Source organism: Vanellus vanellus, assembly GCF_965231255.1.
Source record: "Vanellus vanellus genome assembly, chromosome: 4".
Lineage (NCBI taxonomy): Eukaryota > Metazoa > Chordata > Aves > Charadriiformes > Charadriidae > Vanellus > Vanellus vanellus.
The window spans coordinates 64,901,340-64,920,093 of NC_138909.1; positions in this window are offsets into that span (position 1 = coordinate 64,901,340).

An 18,754-nucleotide genomic window follows, 5' to 3' on the forward strand; every position below is an offset into this window, starting at 1 on the left:
TATGGGAAAAGAATACAAAGAATTAAACTACAACATTCTTGTCAGTCCAGTAAAAAGAACAGCACAACAATTGTGTACTGAATCAGTGTCTTCAGAATCAGCAACCCAAGTTTTAATTGATCTTTGCCTTCTGTCATGAATTCTGACTTTTTGGGTTTTTTTTGGTTGTGTTTTTTTTTCCCAAATATATTTCCCAGGATAATCTTAAGAACAAATGAAAAGACTCAAGGAATACATTTTGAACAGATGCTCTATTTTCATATATATATGTATATCAAATGAACTGTCATAAGTAGAAAATTTGAAAAATCATATATTTTTTTACAATATGAGGTTTAAGTGTTCATTCATAGGTTTGTATAGCCTTGTTAATAAAAACATCCAACATATTTAAAAATGTTTTTTTTTAAAATCATCTGCTAATAAACATGAAGATAAATGCTAGGAAAGAAGGTGATGGACATAGAGAGATCGTTAAGGAAAAACTAAACAGACTTATAAGTATCAAAAGTAATTATAACATTGTTGTAGCTGGAACTGTCTAAGGTTAGACTATCTAAGAGTCATGGCATTCCTCAGTGTTATACAGTAGTAGCATAGAAACTAGATGTGTCTGGTGAAATACGTTATATAGCATGTCTTACTTTTAAATAGACATCTTTCAGCATATTACGTGGCACATAAGAACTAAATGATATATCTCTGCATAAGAAGTAGAATAAGTCAAACCTCACAGGCTTATTTACTCATTTAATATCTCTCTGACAGTGGACAGAAAAGGACATTTAGGGAAGATGTGTAAGAAATTGGTCAGGTACAGATGGTTCTTTCTAACCTTACAACTTTGTCAAATGATAGAGGTCTATAAAAGAAGACATCAATAAGCTTGCGAAAAAATGATGGAGGAGATTCAGACACAAGTAAAATTAAAGCCGTATTATGTTCATATTTGGTAAGTATATTGAACATGGACTGGTTAAAATATATATCAGAGACAGACTTGGTCTGTCTTGGAAAGAGTGGAATTTCTGTAATTTATATTTCAGTAAATAGTTATGTGAAAGTATCTCAGAAATGAACTAATCTCACTGTATTTTATTATAAAGGAATGAACCAATGTAATAAATTCCTTAATATAAATCCACATTTAGAGATATTTTACATTAGTGCTGGAATGAGAAATTTGGTCTTTCTCTACAAAATCTTTTTAAAAGAGAAATGCAAACAAATGTTTGTAAGCTGGCAGTACATAAGAAATTTAAAAATAAAATCTTGCATCAGCCTAAAAAATGTCTCTAATCAGAAATGTTTGCATTGAGGAATATTAGAGATTCAATTAAATACTTCATTTATGAACTAGAATTAGTAATACCAGTTAACCTATAGATTTTAATGTATTTATTTCGGGACTAGAAAATATGAAATTGAAGCATTAATCATCAACTTAAATTCAAGTGCTTTTTTTTGAAAAATTAATTACTAATATTAATTACATGTATTTAGGAAGTTTTCTGGGGAAAAAAATATCTTACAACCTAAAAGTGTTCCAGTAACCTGATATTAAGCGATAGAACAATTTATTGCATTACAACCTTGCTCTCATTAAGTTGTATGGTTTTGGTGTAAAAATCCCAGAATTTGATGCTAAGTGAATAGGCAAATTTAAATAATATTATACTGACATTTTTCTCACTGTGGCTAGTAAATCCTTTATTTAATTAGTGCCACTGAGAGTGTTGGAGGCAGCAGTAGGAGAAATGTGTCACCCACAAAAGATAGGACTACAAAATCCAGATCACAAATGTTAAAACTCAGAACATGAATGTAATGCCACTGGATGTAGAATTTTGGAGATTAGGAATAACAGCTAACTTGGAAATTTTGTGTCAAATGTCTATTTTTGTTACAGGAGTGGTTGAAGTTGTTGTGACAGATTACATATACATCTATATAATTATTTAAATAAAATTTGTATAGTGTAGAACATTCAGAAGTCGCAAATAAACTAGCAATTTCCTAAAATACCTGAAAATTCTCTATGGATTAATGAAGATACTGATATTGGCTGACTCTAGTCTAAGAAACAGAGCTACCTGATGCTGAAGTTTATTAAGTAATAAAGGAGAACACCACTATGGGCTGAATCACACGCATCTTCAGAATGAGTATTATTCAGTTTTCCACTACTCACTTTTACCCAAAACAGGGCTAAACATTGATTTGATTTTACTAAAATTATGCTTAATTTCAGTCTTGACAGTCTAAACAGCCTCACTCCTTTTTGTCTTCTCTCTTTTATCTATATAACTGAAGAGTCTTTTGCAATTTGTTTTGACATACCTTGCAAGGACTAAATCAGCTTGCTATTTGGTGGTACTTATTTTGTCTGTGTTTATTGACCTGTCAGACAGAGCTTTCTTCATGTACCGTTTTTTTTTATGCATTGGATATTTAGTTCTGTTTACAGTTTTTTCCACCACGTTTGGAATAGGTGTTACTACTCTGACTTCAAGAAATTGCAAATTCCTCCTTAATTACTATTTAATTCCCTCAGTCCCTCAAAATTTGCCCTTTTGAAATACGTATTTGTTTTCCTTATCACAGGATCACCCAGCCCAAAGACTATTCTCTAAATTTCTTTTCTTGCCAGATACTCATCCAAAATATACATCAGCCTTAACAGCTCGTTGACAGAATGACGAAGAATCAAGGCAGTTATTAAGTACAGAAATATACTGGCCCATATTATTGCTAATAGAATTTACTTTCTACTCCAAAATAACACACTTATTGATAATATTTATTTGTTATTCTTCATGCAAATACATCCTGGAAAAGCTGCAAAGGACTACCAGAGATACCCCCAAAAAACTTCTTTTGACTTGCTGACTGTATTGGATCTGGGTGGGATGGAGTTAACTTTCCCCATAGCAGCCCTCATACCGTTGTTCTTGTAGCTAGAAAGGTGTTGATAACACGCTAGCGTTTTGGCTCCAGGTGAGCAATGCTCAAACAGCATCAAAGCTGTCTCTCCAACCCCCCTCCCCTCCAAGGGCTAGTAGTTGGGGGTGGGCCAGAAGCTGGGAAGGAACATAACCAGAACAGCTGACGAAGCTGACCAAAGAGATATCCCATACCATATGACAACATCCTCAGCAATAAAAGCTCAGATAAAGGAGTATGCAGGGAGGCATTCCTTATTAAGGAGTTATTAAGCAACTGCTACGCATACTGAGGCCCTACTTCCCAGGAAGTGGCTGGACATCACCTTCTGATGCAAAGTAGAGAGTAAAACTTTTTGTTTTCCTTTGCTTCCATGTGCAGCCATTGTTGTTTTCTTTATTAAATTGCCTTTATCTCCACCCATGAGAGTTTATCTTATTTTCTTCCTCACTGTCTTACTGACGAGAGGGACTAATAGAAGTGTTTGGTGGGCACCAAGTGGCCAGCCAAGATCAACCCACCACACTGACTCAGACCAATCCTCATTCAAATGTATTTTGTTTTATCTATGTTATCCATTCACATTTCATTACAGATTATAACACACTGTGTTATAATATAACATGTGTTATTATAACACACTGTTACTTATGGCTTTTATTTCTGGACACAAAATTTTGGTGGGTTGACCATGGCTGGATGTCAGGTGCCCACCAAAGCCACTCTATCGCTCTCCTCCTCAGCTGGACAGGGTGAGAGAAAATATGACAAAAGGCTTGTGGGTTGAGATAAGGACAGAGAGAGATCATTCAGTAATTACCATCACAGGCAAAACAGACTCAAGTTGGGGAAAAATTTTTTAAAGTATTATCAATCAAATCAGAGGAAGATTACGAGAAACAAAACCTAAATCTAAAAACACCTCCCCCCACCCCTCCCTTCTTCCTGGGCTCAACTTCTTTCCCAATATTCTCTACCTCCTCCCCCCAGCAGTGCAGGGGGGCGGGAAGTAGGGGTTGCAGTCAGTTTGTCACATGTGGTCTCTGCTGTTCCTTCCTCCGCCGGGGGAGGACTACACTCTTCCCCTGCTCCAGCTTGGGAACCTTCCCATGGGACACAGTCCTCCACAAAACTCTCCAGTGTGAGTCCTTCCCACAGGCTGCAGTTCTTCAAGAACTCTTCCAGCATGTGTCCCTTCCATGGGCTGCAGTCCTTCAGGAAGAGACTGCTCCAGCATGGGTCCCCCATAGGGTCACAAGTCCTGCCAGCAAACCTGCTCCTGGTATGTTCCCCTCTCCACAGGGTCATGGCCTCCTTCAGGCATCCACCTGCTCTGGCATGGCATCCTCCACGGACTGCAAGTGAATATCTGCTCCACCATTAACCTCCATGGTCTGCAGGGGCACAGCCTTCCTCAGCATGGTCTTCACCATGGGCTCTGATTTGCTCCAATGCCTGGAGCGCCTCCTTCCCCCACTTGTTCACTGACCTTGTTTTCTACATAGTTGTTCCTCTCACTCCTCTCTCCTGATTGCTGCTGCACAGGTTTTTTTTCCCCCTTTTTAAATGTGTTATACCAGAGGTACTACCACTGTCACTGATTGGCTTGGCCTTGGCCAGCCGTGGGTCCATCTTGGACCTGGCTGGAATTCACTCTGTCGGACATACAGGAAGTTTCTAGCAGCTTCTCACAGAAGCCACTCCTGTAGACCTCCCCAGTACCAAAATCTTGCCATGCAAACCCGACACAAACATATATGTTAATTTGTTTTTCAGGCATGATGTTTTGCTAACTGAGATATTCATGTTTCTGTTAGGCCTACAACGACTGATTATTTCAACTCCGTCCATTTTGTTCTACTGCATGCTCGCAATTTAATATGTACTTTTATGAGTTGTTTTTCTCCCAGTAGTCTGTCTCTTAGCTTGATTTGGTGTAGTGTTTTAGCTGTCACTATCTTACTCCAACTGCCATTACTATTAGCATTTTCTCTATTTTTTCCTTATTAATTTTCTTTTCTGTAAGTAAAAGCAAATCCATCCTGCTGAAGCTGTTTCACTTTTTATTTAAAATAGTTAAATATTCATCAGTTTGAGGAGTCCTGGGGTCATTGCTGGTTTTGTTCAGTGACTATTAATATAAAATGCATGAACAGTCTTGGCAGCAACACTGACTCCAGATTATTTCAGAACTGCAGGTGAGTAGGCGCTGAAGATCTCAGTGACATTTAAAAGCTGGAAGAAGAAACTGAAATTCAGAAATGGTTACTGGTTTACACAAAACAGTGGAATTAAGGAACATACACCCTGTGCAAAATGTCATGAAGCATCTAAATCCTTTAAAAATGTGTAGCTCTTTAATCTAGTAAAACTGTTATTATCCTAGTCTTCTACAAGTTTTTTTTGCTTTACACTACCCGAGTTTATTGACTTACTAACTCTAATAAATGGTAAATGACTTAACGATTTTTTTCTACATTTATCATTTATTATAACTATATAATAGCTGCATAATAAGTATATGCAATTTAATAAATAAATAATGATTATATACTAGAGTAAGTAATAGTTGGAACCTTAAAAATACATAGTTGGTCTACAGATATACTATTTGGCTGATTAGGCTCATTACTCATGGAAAAATAAGTATAACGATAAAATATCATGATACTGCTGAAATGAAAGAATTGACAATTTATATTGTCCTGAAGAGAAGGCAATGCAAAAATTGATCCTATAAAGAGAAAATTATTACAGTACTTCACCTGTGATGGATCCATCTTTGAAGAAAGGCCAAGTTTTAAAGTTTATCCATTCAGATTTTCATCCTATTCTAGATATCAACTTGTTATTTCCAATTTAGCTACTCAATTTTTCAGCCAGGTATTACTTCTTTGGGCCACCTGAACATTGCATTTGTGCCATAACTAAAGAAAACTGCAAGATGAAAGGAGACACATTTGTCAAAACCTTTAAAAAGGAATGTTTTATATTAAAATCTATTTATAGAGAACTAGAATCATAGAATCATTGAGGTTGGAAAAGACCTCTAAGATCATCGAATACAACTGTTAACCTAGCACTGTCAAGTTGCAACTAAACCACGTCCCTAAGCATCACACACGCATGTCTTTTAAATACCTCCAGGGATGGTGACTCAATCACATCCCTGGGCAGCCAGTTCCAATGTTTGATAACCCTTTTGGTGAAGAAATTTTTCCTAATATCCAGTCAAAACCTCCCCTGGTGCAACTTGAGGCCATTTCCTTTTGTCCTATCACTTGTTACCTGGGTGAAGAGACTGAACCCACCTATCTACAACCTCTTTTCAAGTGGTTGTAGAGATCGATAAGGTTTCCCCTCAGCCTCCTTTTCTCCAGGCTAAACAACCCCAGTTCTCTCAGCTGCTCCTCATAAGACTTGTGTTCTAGACCCCTTACCAGCTTCATTGCCCTTCTTGGGATGCACTCCAGCACTTCAATGTCTTTCTTGTAGTGAGGGGCCCAAAACTGAATGCAGTACTCAAGGTAGGGCCTCACCAGTGCTGAGTACAGGCGGATGATCACTTCCCTAGTCCTTCTGGCCACACTATTCCTGATACAGGCCAGGATGCTATTGGCCTTCTTGGCCACTTGGACACACTGCTGGCTCATACTCAGCCAGCTGTCCATCAACACCCCCAGCTCCTTTTCCACCAGGCAGCTTTCCAGCCACTCCTCCCCAATCCTGTAGCGCTGCACGGGGTTGTTGTGACCCAAGTGCGGGACCCGGCACTTGGCTTTGTTGAATCTCATACAGTTGGCCTCAGCCCATTGATCCAGCCTGTCCAGATCCCTCTATCCTACCCTCAAGCAGATCAACATCCCACCCAACTTGTTGTCATCTGCAAACTTACTGAGGGTGCACTCAATCCCCTCTACCAGATCGTCGATCAAGATATTAAACCAAACTGGCCCCAATATTGAGAACAGGGGAACACCTGTGGAACTAAAAGAGAAAGGAAAACCTGTGTTGAAACAGGGTTAAACACTCAAAACTATCACTTACCAACTTTTCTCCTGAGAACTTCTATTTGTAGATAAACATCTGGGACAGGCTGGAGAGCTGGGCAGAGAAGAACCTAATGAGGTTCAACAAAACCAAGTGCAAGGTCCTGCACCTGGGGAGGAAGAATGCTAGGCACCAGTACAGGTTAGGGGCTTACCTGCTGGGAGATAGCTTGGAGGAGAAGGATCTGGGGGTTGTGGTAGACAGTAAATTATCCATGGCCCAGCAATGTGCCCTTGTCGCCAAAAAGGCCAATGGAATCCTGGGCTGCATAGGGAAGAGTGTGGCCAGTAGGTCGAGGGAGGTCATTCTCCCCCTCTACTCGGCACTGGTGAGGCCACAACTGGAATACTGTGTCCAGTTTTGGGCTCCCCAGTTCAAGAGGGACAGGGAACTGCTGGAGCGAGTCCAGCGAAGGGCAACTAAGATGATTAAGGGCTTGGAGCATCTGCCTTATGAGGAAAGGCTGAGAGAGCTGGGACTCTTTAGCCTGGAGAAGAGAAGGCTGAGGGGAGACCTTATTATGGCGTACAAGTATCTAAAGGGTGGGTTGAAGAAGGATGGAGCCAGGCTCTTTTCATTGGTTCCAAGTGACAGGACGAGGGGCAATGGGCACAAGTTAGAACACAGGAAGTTCCGTTCAAATACACGGAAACAGTTCTTTACGGTTCGGGTGACAGAGCACTGGAACAGGCTGCCCAGGGAGGTTGTGGAGTCCCCTTCCCTGGAGATTTTCAAGACCCGCCTGGATGCAGTCCTGAGTAATGTGCTCTAGGCAATCCTGCTTTAGCAGGAGAGTTGGACTAGATGATCTCTTGAGGTCCCTTCCAACTCTGATAATTCTGTGATTCTGTGATTCTGTGATTCTGTGATTCTGTGATCTGCCTGACTGTGACATGTGTGGTCTACTATAGTACTGCCAGGAGTATACTCCTTCAAGGTTTTTCAGCTTCAGTTGAAAGTGATATGTGGATAATCTGTATTCATGACTCATTTTTAAATGTGTTCTTTACATAAAGTGAAATGAATTTAGATAAAATATTTTTCACACTGTTTAACACAATTTAAAATGGATATATACATTGCATTTGTCTTACAGTTTAAAAGGGACCCGCGTAATCACCCACTGAAGTCAATCACTGAAGTAATTTCTGTAGGATTCTGCTTGGAGAATTTTATACAGCAAGTTTTGTATGTTGGTCTCACAGCACGTAGGATAACATACATGTGCAGTAAAATCAGTGCATCCGGAAACTTATGCATTGAATGTGACTTTGTATCAAGATGGAGTCTTGGCCTAAGCCAGTCCATATCTTGAGAGAGCACACATCATTCTTAAATGCTCTCAAACCTAAAATACAAACCTACAGAAAAATATATAAGACTTGACAAATACAGAGCAACAACAGGACTCAGTAACTGCCGATTTGTAGTATTATTTTAAAGTAAGGCAGATGCCCCTTCAGTTTAACTAATGACAGTCACTAAAAACAAACAAAAAATTAAACAGGTTTTTTTTATGATTTGCCATGGATTTTTCCTTTCTTTTAATAAAAATTAAACTATTCCTGTGTTTTATTATCCATGCTATATTTAACACAATTGTTATAATTATAATTTATTTTCCTAGTGATATCAGAAAAAGGAAATAAATGTCTATGACAGATATTAAAATTTGTCTTACTTGTAAAGATCTCAAGTTGCCTTTCATTGGGTTTGTAGGCATTCTATGAATCTTCTCATTGCTTGTTTTTTTATTAACTGTTTTGCTCTTACACATAAATTTCACCAGTGTTAAATGTACACAGCTGTGAAGTACTTAGACTGAAGAGGGTATCATACAAATATGTTACACTCAATGTGATTATTTGTATTTACTCACCTTTGAAAGCTTATATTTAGAAATCAGATTTTACACATTTTCTGCACAATTTAAAAATATATATACTTGACATTTTGTGTTCAGATTCACTTTCATAAGGAACTTCAAAGACATTTCATAAAATTTGCAAGTATAACCTTAGATATCACCCAAGATCACACCATTGTTTGAGATGGAAAGACATATTGTCTCAACTATCTCTTGCCTTATTATTTTGCATACTATATCATACCATTCCAGTCTGGGCTGACATACTGTACCAAATGTGTGAGCTAAGAAATTAAGACTTGTAAATTTTAGGTTGAAATATTTAAAAAGTCTACTGATTAAAAACCCAAACCAAAATATTTGGACTGCTTGTGTACATTTCCAGCAAATAATTAGACAGGTGAATGTCAAGGGTAATGCATCCCAGCAGTGCAGTCTCTTAAGGACAGTGAAGACCTCCTGCCACAAGTACTGCTCATGGTTTTGAACAAGCAACTGAAAATATCAATATTGAACAAAAAAATCATAATTTATTTATAAAGTCTCATAAGTGGGAACCACACTTCATAGGTAAACAGAAGGAGAAGGTCCTAGCCTTCAGTCGCATACTGCTTTAATATTAGAGATATGAATGCTTATGTTCATAATTGCATAACCTGAGTGGGTACAAATATAAATAAAATACGGAAGATATGCTTTTCTTCTTCACAGTTTAAAAAATTATTCAATTATTAATTAATGAAAAAAATGGAAATTCCAGGTTCTTTCTCCTTATTTTACTGGCCATTCTGCTCCAGACATGTTCCTCAGCAAGGTGTGCAAATCTTCCTTTTTTGTCACATTGACTTCCTTCAAAGGTATGCTTAACTTTGTCATTTTTAAGGAATATTGATGAATATTAAGGATAATTTGCACTGAATTAATGTCTTTGTACTTTTGTTCTCTATCACCAAAGAGAGACAGTCATTTTTAAAAGTAGGTTCATAAAATAATGTTTTAGGAACTTTTTCCTTTTGCTATAATTGGGCAACTATGGATAATGTTTGGGTTTATGCCCCTTTACAGATAATATCCTGTTAACATTACACAAGAAAATCTAACAATATGTGTTTGATGGTTTCATTAGAAATAGATAAGAAAATTAAATAACTTCTTGCATGTTAAAAGTACAAATATTCCAAAATGTCTCTAAAAATTTACACGAGTATAGTACTGGAAATATTCACCTTGCATGCCCATGGCCCCTTGTGACAAGGGTTCCTCACAGGGTCTCCACTCTTGGCAGCGCAGTGGCAAAAAAGGTTTAAAGAGAAGCCCAGAGGACATGTCCACATGTGTGGGCAGCAACTGCACTGTCCCAAATGGGATGAGCTGTAGGCTGGTGAGACACAGCAGCCAGATTTCCTGGTTCCTCCACACGGCACATTAATTCTTAGCTCAAGCTCTCTCATGAAGTTTTTTTGTTTTGGGGTTTTGGTTTTGTGTGTTTGGGTGGTTTTTTTGTTTGTTTGTTTGTTTAGGGTTTTTTTTTAAGGAAATTAATTGAACCAGCCTTTCATTTTGTGTGGAATAGTTAGGCAACAAAATTCCAAAGTGTGCTTTGTACTTGGAGCTATAATCTCATGGGCCCTATTTGGAGCTACAAGCTTACCTTTAGGAAACAAGTGCTTTCTTTGTCCCTTTTTTTTTGATTATCTTGAAAAGATTTACTGGCTACTTAACCAGTCACAAAGGACTTTGAAAATACTTTGTCTGCGGCATCAAAATACGTTCTATCATATGACATCTCAGTATTTTATCTTGGACATGAGGTACATGATAATGTGAATTCCTTTTGGGGGAAAGGGCAATTTGGAGTGGGATATGCTGAGCATGTTTTGATTTTTTCCCAAGCTACTAGGGGGGAAGATAACAGAAATCGGGCTCTCGCTTCTGAGAAATACGAGTGTAGCTATATCTTTTTTTAACTGGAAACTTCAAAGTATGAGCATATAAAAACACTTTTGTCTCTATGGCTAAGATCACATACTACTTTAGAAATCATTTGTATCTTGAAATATGACTATTTTACTCAAGAATTAACTTTTAATTTTGAAACTAGAATAAGTCTTTTAAGCATTATTTTGTAGTTGAAATGCCTTTATACTTCATGCTGAAGTGCCCCTATACTTCATACCTTCATGTAAGGTACGTTAAACACACTTTTAAGATATTTCTCAGTTAAAGATTGAAAGCTTTCCTTAAAAAATGTTGCATAATCAGTTATTACTATTCATGAGTGTCATGGTTTGGGCCAGACTGGCCACTGAAGTGAATGACAGATGTTGTCCCTGAACTCTCTCTCCAAGGAGAGGAAGGAGAAAGAGACTTAAGAGTTTAGAAAAAAAGATAAACTACTTAAATGAAATATTAATAATAAAATAATGAAAAGGAAATAATGAAATATATACAATATACAAAACCAGTATTGATCTCCCAGGATGACAATCACGTCAGCAGCAGACACTGGGAAAGTCGCAGACTGGACTCAGTGACAGATGGGAACTGTATTCCGGATCTGGATTCAGGAACACACAGAAAGGCATCAAATGTAAGAAATTCCAGCCGGATACACCTCTAAGTAGAAAACCCAAACATATGGCCCTCCTAGCTTCTGGATAGGTAAATTTATTGCAATATGCCAGTGTACACAGTATTCAGTTCCGGATAATTATGAAATAGATCATTAACTGATCTAAACTGTCATATCTCTTGGGATCCAGGATGATATGTGAAATCACAATAACATAACTATGTATGCCGGAAAAAACAACCCACAGTAGTGAATAATGGTACTGTATCAGGAAAATACAACATCAGGAAAATAATGTACTGTACAAAGTCAAAATAACACATTTTGCATGTTTCTCTTTACAGATCAGTTGAAAAGGTTAACACAAACATTCGGGTCATGAAAATATTTATTCAGATTGCATATCCTTACATTTGTACAAAGGCTACACCTATTTTTTTCTATTTCTATCCTGTAGTTAATAAAGGTCTGTTACTGCAATAAAATCATCATAGGACTTCATTCTCTAAGCATACTAGAATATAACTGGGACGTGTTAATTTATTGTGAGAAAACATCAAGGAAAGATGACTAAGGGTCTCACTGACCTATCATGGAATGATAAAAAAGCTTCATTTAGGAAGACTCATCAACCATTATGGAGCACGTTGAAGATGAATTCACACTACATGGGCAGTTAAAGATAAAATTTAGAAGAAATGCTCTGGCTAGAAGAGATGAAAATTGCTTGTCCAGACCAGTATCAACATGGAAGAAGGGTGAGTCAGTGCCACAGCATGATTTTCTGTTAGGTGTTCATACCTGAGGTCTCTTTTCAGGGGGCATGTACTAAAAAAAATGGGTGTAGACAGTGAATTTTGCGCCATTCCCAAATTTCAACCCCCAGCAGAGAAGCAAGTATAAATTAATGATGAACCAGTATTACTTTCTTTTTTTTTTTTTTTTTAAGCAGCATATGATTCCTGGATTTAAGAGCTGCACATGTCACAGACAGCTTTTTGTCATTCGAGAACAGAAAGAAACCAGGGAGCATTTTTAATGCCTGTACCCTGTAACACAAGCGCAATTAGTACTCCTGGGATATTGATAAAGCTGTTCACTCCTGTTGTACATATTTGGGCTGTAACTAACCATTGAAGAAACAATTATATTAGGGCATTATCTCCTGTGTCATTCCTGTCCTATTAACAGCAAATTTCACATCGCTAAAAACTCTTGTTGGAGAAACAAACAACTCTACTGGGAATTCAAGAATGTAGCTGGTCAGAAATTTTCGGGTATTTTTTTCTTTGTTGTTATTATTATTTGAATCATAAATAAGTTTCAAAACATTTTAGTATTGGTTAATTTTAAGTAACCCCACAACAGAGTTCCAGATGAAACCAAACTTAGTTAAAGGCAAACTTAGGCAAGTTTGTCAAACTTAGTTAAAGTTCTTAGGAAGCAGCAAAGCTCTTACTGGCAAGCAGATATTTTCTCCCAGAACAAATTATTCTGTACTTTGCTTGCATTTCTGACATTCATAAGCAAAAGTCAAACTCAGTATTCTTCAGAGAAGGCTTAGGAAAAACTAGAAAAGTATATGTCTTCTTGGAACTAAAGAAGGCTGGACACACTGCTCAGACTCTGGTCTGAACATCACTTAGTGGTCCACCACAAGGCACTTTGCTGAGTGTGCTACCTGCTTGTGGGGATGAACACACCAATCCTGCCAACAACCTGGAGATTTCATTTTCTTAGAAAGAATGAAATTAGTTGTTATATGTAAAAGGAATACAGAAAATAATGCTTCCTCAGTGATTACTTCCAAGAATAATCAAGAAAAAAAGAGAAATGTTAGGCGATACTGCATACCAGTTTAGAACTTTGAAAAAATTATGTTTCCGACATTTTACTGCTTTGAAGGTGTAAGTATAATGACTGTTATGCTTGTAGCACAGGCAAAATGTTGTTAATAATGTGACAAAAGTATTACATTTATTATGCTGACGTGGTTTATTTGCTTAGCTCATTTTGTCAATACCTTTTGATAATTAAAGTAACCAAGAAATAAGTATTTACTTTAATTCAGAAAAATATTTTTTTTCTATTGGTGCTATAAACATATGAGCAATATATATGTTTCTTCGGATGAGCAATATATATATTTCTTCGGTTGTATTCTGTGTTCTGTTAAGTAAGGTCCCTTCCAACTATAACGATTCTATGATTCTATGATACTATGAAATAAACGGTATTTTCACAATGACTTAATTGAACCTAAAATAACATCAATTTTCTCTGTTATATAGTTTAAAACAAAAACGGGCTTAAAACAAAGGAATTTAAAAGACAGAATCACGTATAAGGAAGGCACAGTTAAAAAAAAAAACTCAGCAGAGAAATGTTTTATATACTACTTTGTCTTAAATGTTTTGGGTTTTTGACCTAGGTTTACTGTTTGTGATGGATTAGTTTTAATGTAAAAAAGAACTTTGTCAGGGTAAATATATTGTTGTTGAGTCACAGTTTATATATATAGTATATTGTGCTGACAGATGGTAAAAGATATTCGTGACAATTATTATTGGTGTGGGCAAATCACATTAGTTTTCTTATGAGCCATGCTCATTTACGTTTCACTTGTAACACTCTTATCAGTTAAAAGAAATAAACATTTATTTTACAGCTTGAAAATATATTGGTTTAAATAAATAATATATTTTTATTATCAATAATTGCATTTTTTTTTATTTAAAGTATGTCTCCTTGGTTTAATTTTCTTGTCATGTATGGGTTTGTTGGGCGTTAACTTTTCTTAGTTTAAAAATGGGAATGATAAAATAATTATTAGGTTTTCTCTCATCAACCATGTTTCAGCGTTACATTATGCTGTATTACTGAAACACTGATTTGTGTATGAAAGATACAGAATTGCCATGGTAAGTATATTCGGCAGATTTTGGATAGTCTGTAAATGACAAGGATTTTCTTGCTCCTCGATAGTTAGTAACACAAAAGCCTATTCTATCACATGTAATTGTGGCACAATAATATAATTTCAGAATCCTAAAGCAGTAGAAACATGTAAATTTAAAGTAATTAGAGAAAATTTGAATTAGTCCCTATGTATTTCTGCTGGCAAAACTGATACAGAGGACAGAACTGGTTCTGACAGGTCTTTCACAACAGTTTAGCCTGAACAACTGAGTCCTGAATTATCCAAATTAGCAAAATTGGAAAAAAGCAAGGTTTTGGATGTTATTGTATGAATTACTACATGTGCTGGGAGTAGTGTTTTTTTGTCATTCACTATAATCTGTGAAATCCCATTACATACAGACTCCTGCTGTTGATTTCCTTCTGATACAGCAGGTGTGGATTATTGGTTTAATAGCAAGATGATATGCACAGTGTAGCTACTCACTATCCCTTTTTTACCACCCAACAGGGAAAAATATCACGCTTTTAACAGAGGAAATAATAGGTCAATTTTGTCACATCATTATTAAAAATAATCTTTTGTTCTTCTGTAATCGTTCTAGAAGGGACTATAACTCTGGAAATGACAATCCTGGAGAAAATAACCCATGCGAATTGTAGAATGATTCCACAAAACATAATAGCATTGCAAATATCACCATTTCAAAGTTATTCAGCAGAAGTTTTATCTACTAGTTATTCTGCTCTTCTGGATTTTGCTTTCTTATAACTACTTTTTCCCTTATAATGTTCTCGTCCAAAGTTCTTGGAAGCATAAGAGAAACTAATGCAAAAGCATTGCAATCTGTGTTAGGTAACGAACTGAATAACAATGAACTACCTGTGAGATAAAAACCTGTTGTGGGAGAAATTCTGCTCCTGATGGAAACCTGTCCTGCTTGCTACACTGATATTATCCTCCTTGTTTGTTTTTAATTAAAAGTTTAATTTTTTGTGGGCTACGTAATGAAGAAGGGACTTCAAAAACTGATTAGAAAAACAAGTTAATGTAAGCCATATAGCTAGCTATTTATATGGAATTTCACTAGAAGATGTGAAACTAGAAGTTTTTTGACGTGTCTGAAAGGTGTGTGACAGTGGAATAGCTCAGAGCTGGACACATAGTTGAAAGAACTGAAGGCTTTGCAGACAGTGACACAGATCTGGTGAAGTTTTAAATATTATACTTTCTGATTTTTACCTCTGCTATAAAAGAATACAACTGTGGGGTTTTTTCTGTACTCTTCACTTTGCACTACACTGCTGACAATATGAAAATTGATCACTAATAGTCTAAGATAACAGTTTATTTTACCTTGACTGAACAGTAAACTCTGCTATATATGTCCCAAACTTTCTAGGATCGATCTTCACAGGGAACCAACAAAAAAACCTGTATGAACATGAACAATGTCCAATCAGATTTTGTCCTAGTAAAGATGATGCTAAAAGCATGATGTCATTATTTAGTATTTAGCATGTACTGAGAATATTAAAATATAGAAGTGCTTGAATAGTGTTTATTACACAACAATCCTAATGACCTTATTTACAAGGTAAATGTCAACAGATAAATAAAAAAATGTTTCCTAATCCTACCAACCACCACTGTTTTTAATGTTACATCTCCACAAAAACTTAGCTCAGTATTCAAGTAAAAAAATCTGAACAGGAAAACTCTTTCATTTACCTGCCTGGCTAAACCCTATTTCCTATAAATTTAGCTACGCAATGGGATTCAAGTACTTCCTAAACCATCATAGACGAATTTGAGTCATTCCTCCAGTATTTTCTAAAGACCACTGTCTATCCTATGCATGCTTTCCAAAGTCACGTGCAAATCTGAGAGGAATTTTGATACATATTAAATGTTAACAGTTATTACAGGGTGAAGGTTTGAAATTATTCATGCATTAGAATTATTGAATATTTGTAAAACGATTCTCTATCCACAGAGTCTGCCCTAATTGGAAGCATTGCAGGATTGTGTCTATAATCTTTGGTACATGTCTGTAGTAGAACTAAAAGATATCTACAGTCTCACTGTATACTCTATATGGTGTCCCAAGTAACTTTCCTGTTACTCAAGTTACTTTCCTGCCCTCCTTGCCAAATAGGAGATATGCCAGGTCAAACCCTTGCTTTACACTCATTTCCAGACAGTTCAAACCATGACATCCTGAACAATATCAAGATCCATCATTCCAGATGATGATAATGCTACTGTGAAATTTTCTAAGTGTGTGAAGAGGTCTACTGTTTCCCAGACTTGTTGAGCTCTGTAACAATCTAGTGGATCAGTATGGGATCCTTCTTCAGTCTGGAAATACCCAAGACTGAAAGCATCCATAAGATTTTACAAAGCCTTTCTTTTTTTTCCTTAATCTCTTCTCCTTCAATTCAGTCTGGTAATATCGCAGACGACACTAAACTAGGGGGGCGTGTTGATCTGCTTGAGGGTAGATTGGCTCTGCAGAGGGATCTGGACAGGCTGGACAGATGGGCTGAGGCCAATGGTATGAGGTTCAACATGGCCAAGTGTCGGGTCCTGCACTTGGGTCACAACAACCCCATGCAGCGCTACAGACTGGGGGCGGAGTGGCTCGAAAGCTGCCTGGCAGAAAAGGACCTGGGGGTGTTGGTGGACAGCCGGCTGAGCATGAGCCAGCAGTGTGCCCAGGCAGCCAAGAAGGCCAACAGCATCCTGGCCTGCATCAGGAATAGTGTGGTGAGCCGGACTAGGGAAGTAATCATCCCCCTGTACTCGGCACTGGTGAGGCCTCACCTCGAGTACTGTGTTCAGTTTTGGGCCCCTCACTACAAGAAGGACATTGAGGTGTTGGAGCGTGTCCAGAGAAGGGCTACAAAGCTGGTGAAGGGTCTGGAGGACAAACCTTATGAGGAACGACTGAGGGATCTGGGGTTGTTTAGCCTGGAGAAGAGGAGGCTGAGGGGAGACCTTATCACCCTCTACAACTACCTGAAAGGAGGTTTTAGAGAGATGGGAGCTGACCTCTTCTCCCTGGCGACAAGTGATAGGACAAGAGGAAATGGGTTCAAGTTATGTCAAGGCAGGTTTAGATTGGATATTAGGAAGCATTTTTTCACTGAAAGGGTTATTAAACATTGGAATAAGCTGCCCAGAGAGGTGGTGGATTCACCATCCCTGAGGTGTTTAAGAAAAGGGTAGATGAGGTGCTTAGGGACATGGTTTAGAAGTGGTGGTGTTTTTATCAGGGTAGGTTAATGGTTGGACTTGATGATCTTAAAGGTCCCTTCCAACCTCACTGATTCTATGATTCTATGATTCTATGATTCTATGATTCTAATATCAAGATATCAGATCAAAACTGCTCACATTTTTTGCTACTGCTGTTTCATCTGTGGTGTCAGTTGTGCTAATAACTGTCTTGAACTGTTACGGAATAGTGACATAATCCTTTGATGATATAAACTAATATTCACTCAATGATTTCAACAGAGTTATGATAATTTAAAACTTGAAATGTTGAGATATTTCCTTCTTGTTTTAGCAGGCCCAAGACAGTTACACGTTACAGTAGTCTTATCACTGGAATTATTCCTTACCTTAAGGCTCCTAAAAAATCTTTGGTGTATACGATGAGTCTTCCATGCTCTCTCTTTTCTAATCACTTATGAAAGCTTTTCAGCCTATTATTATTATTATCATTTTTTATTATTATTTATGTTCCGTATAGCACACAGAATTAAGTTCTCAGCACATGTAGCTTCTGTTACTGGGAACATTGATGGAGAAAATCTACATGTGTCCCCATTGCCCCTGTTTTTGAGTGATCCATAATAAAACATGTACTAATCCCACAGTTCGTTCCAACCTTGTTCTCTGTTTGATTTCCTAACACATTAAACCAAGTTTCTCACCTCCTAATGACATTTCTTTAATTTTAGCACATGTATAAATCACGTTTGTCATCTTATATCATCATCATCCATATTCTTAATCCAAGAAGATGTCGTTTCAGACCTTAATCTCTTGCTGTGAGAGTAACACCAACCTGAGATCAGATTCTAGTATCAGAATCACCTAACAAAAATACAGTGTATATTCTGTTACACTGAAGTATAATAATTTGATGTTCATACCTGTTGCATTCAAGTTTACTCAGTCTTGGTAGTCAGCTACCTTGTTATGCTGGAAGGCTGAAACAAAAAGCACACACAAGCACATACAGCTCATTAAAATTCCAGTTTACTTAACTCAGTGATATTTAAAGTAATTTTAAAGTTGACAGCTAAGTTACTCTTGCAAAATGTAGTAAACTCCTCTCTCTCGCCAGTGAAGGAGAAAATGTAGCTTTGATCAGCTTCGGCATCGCTGC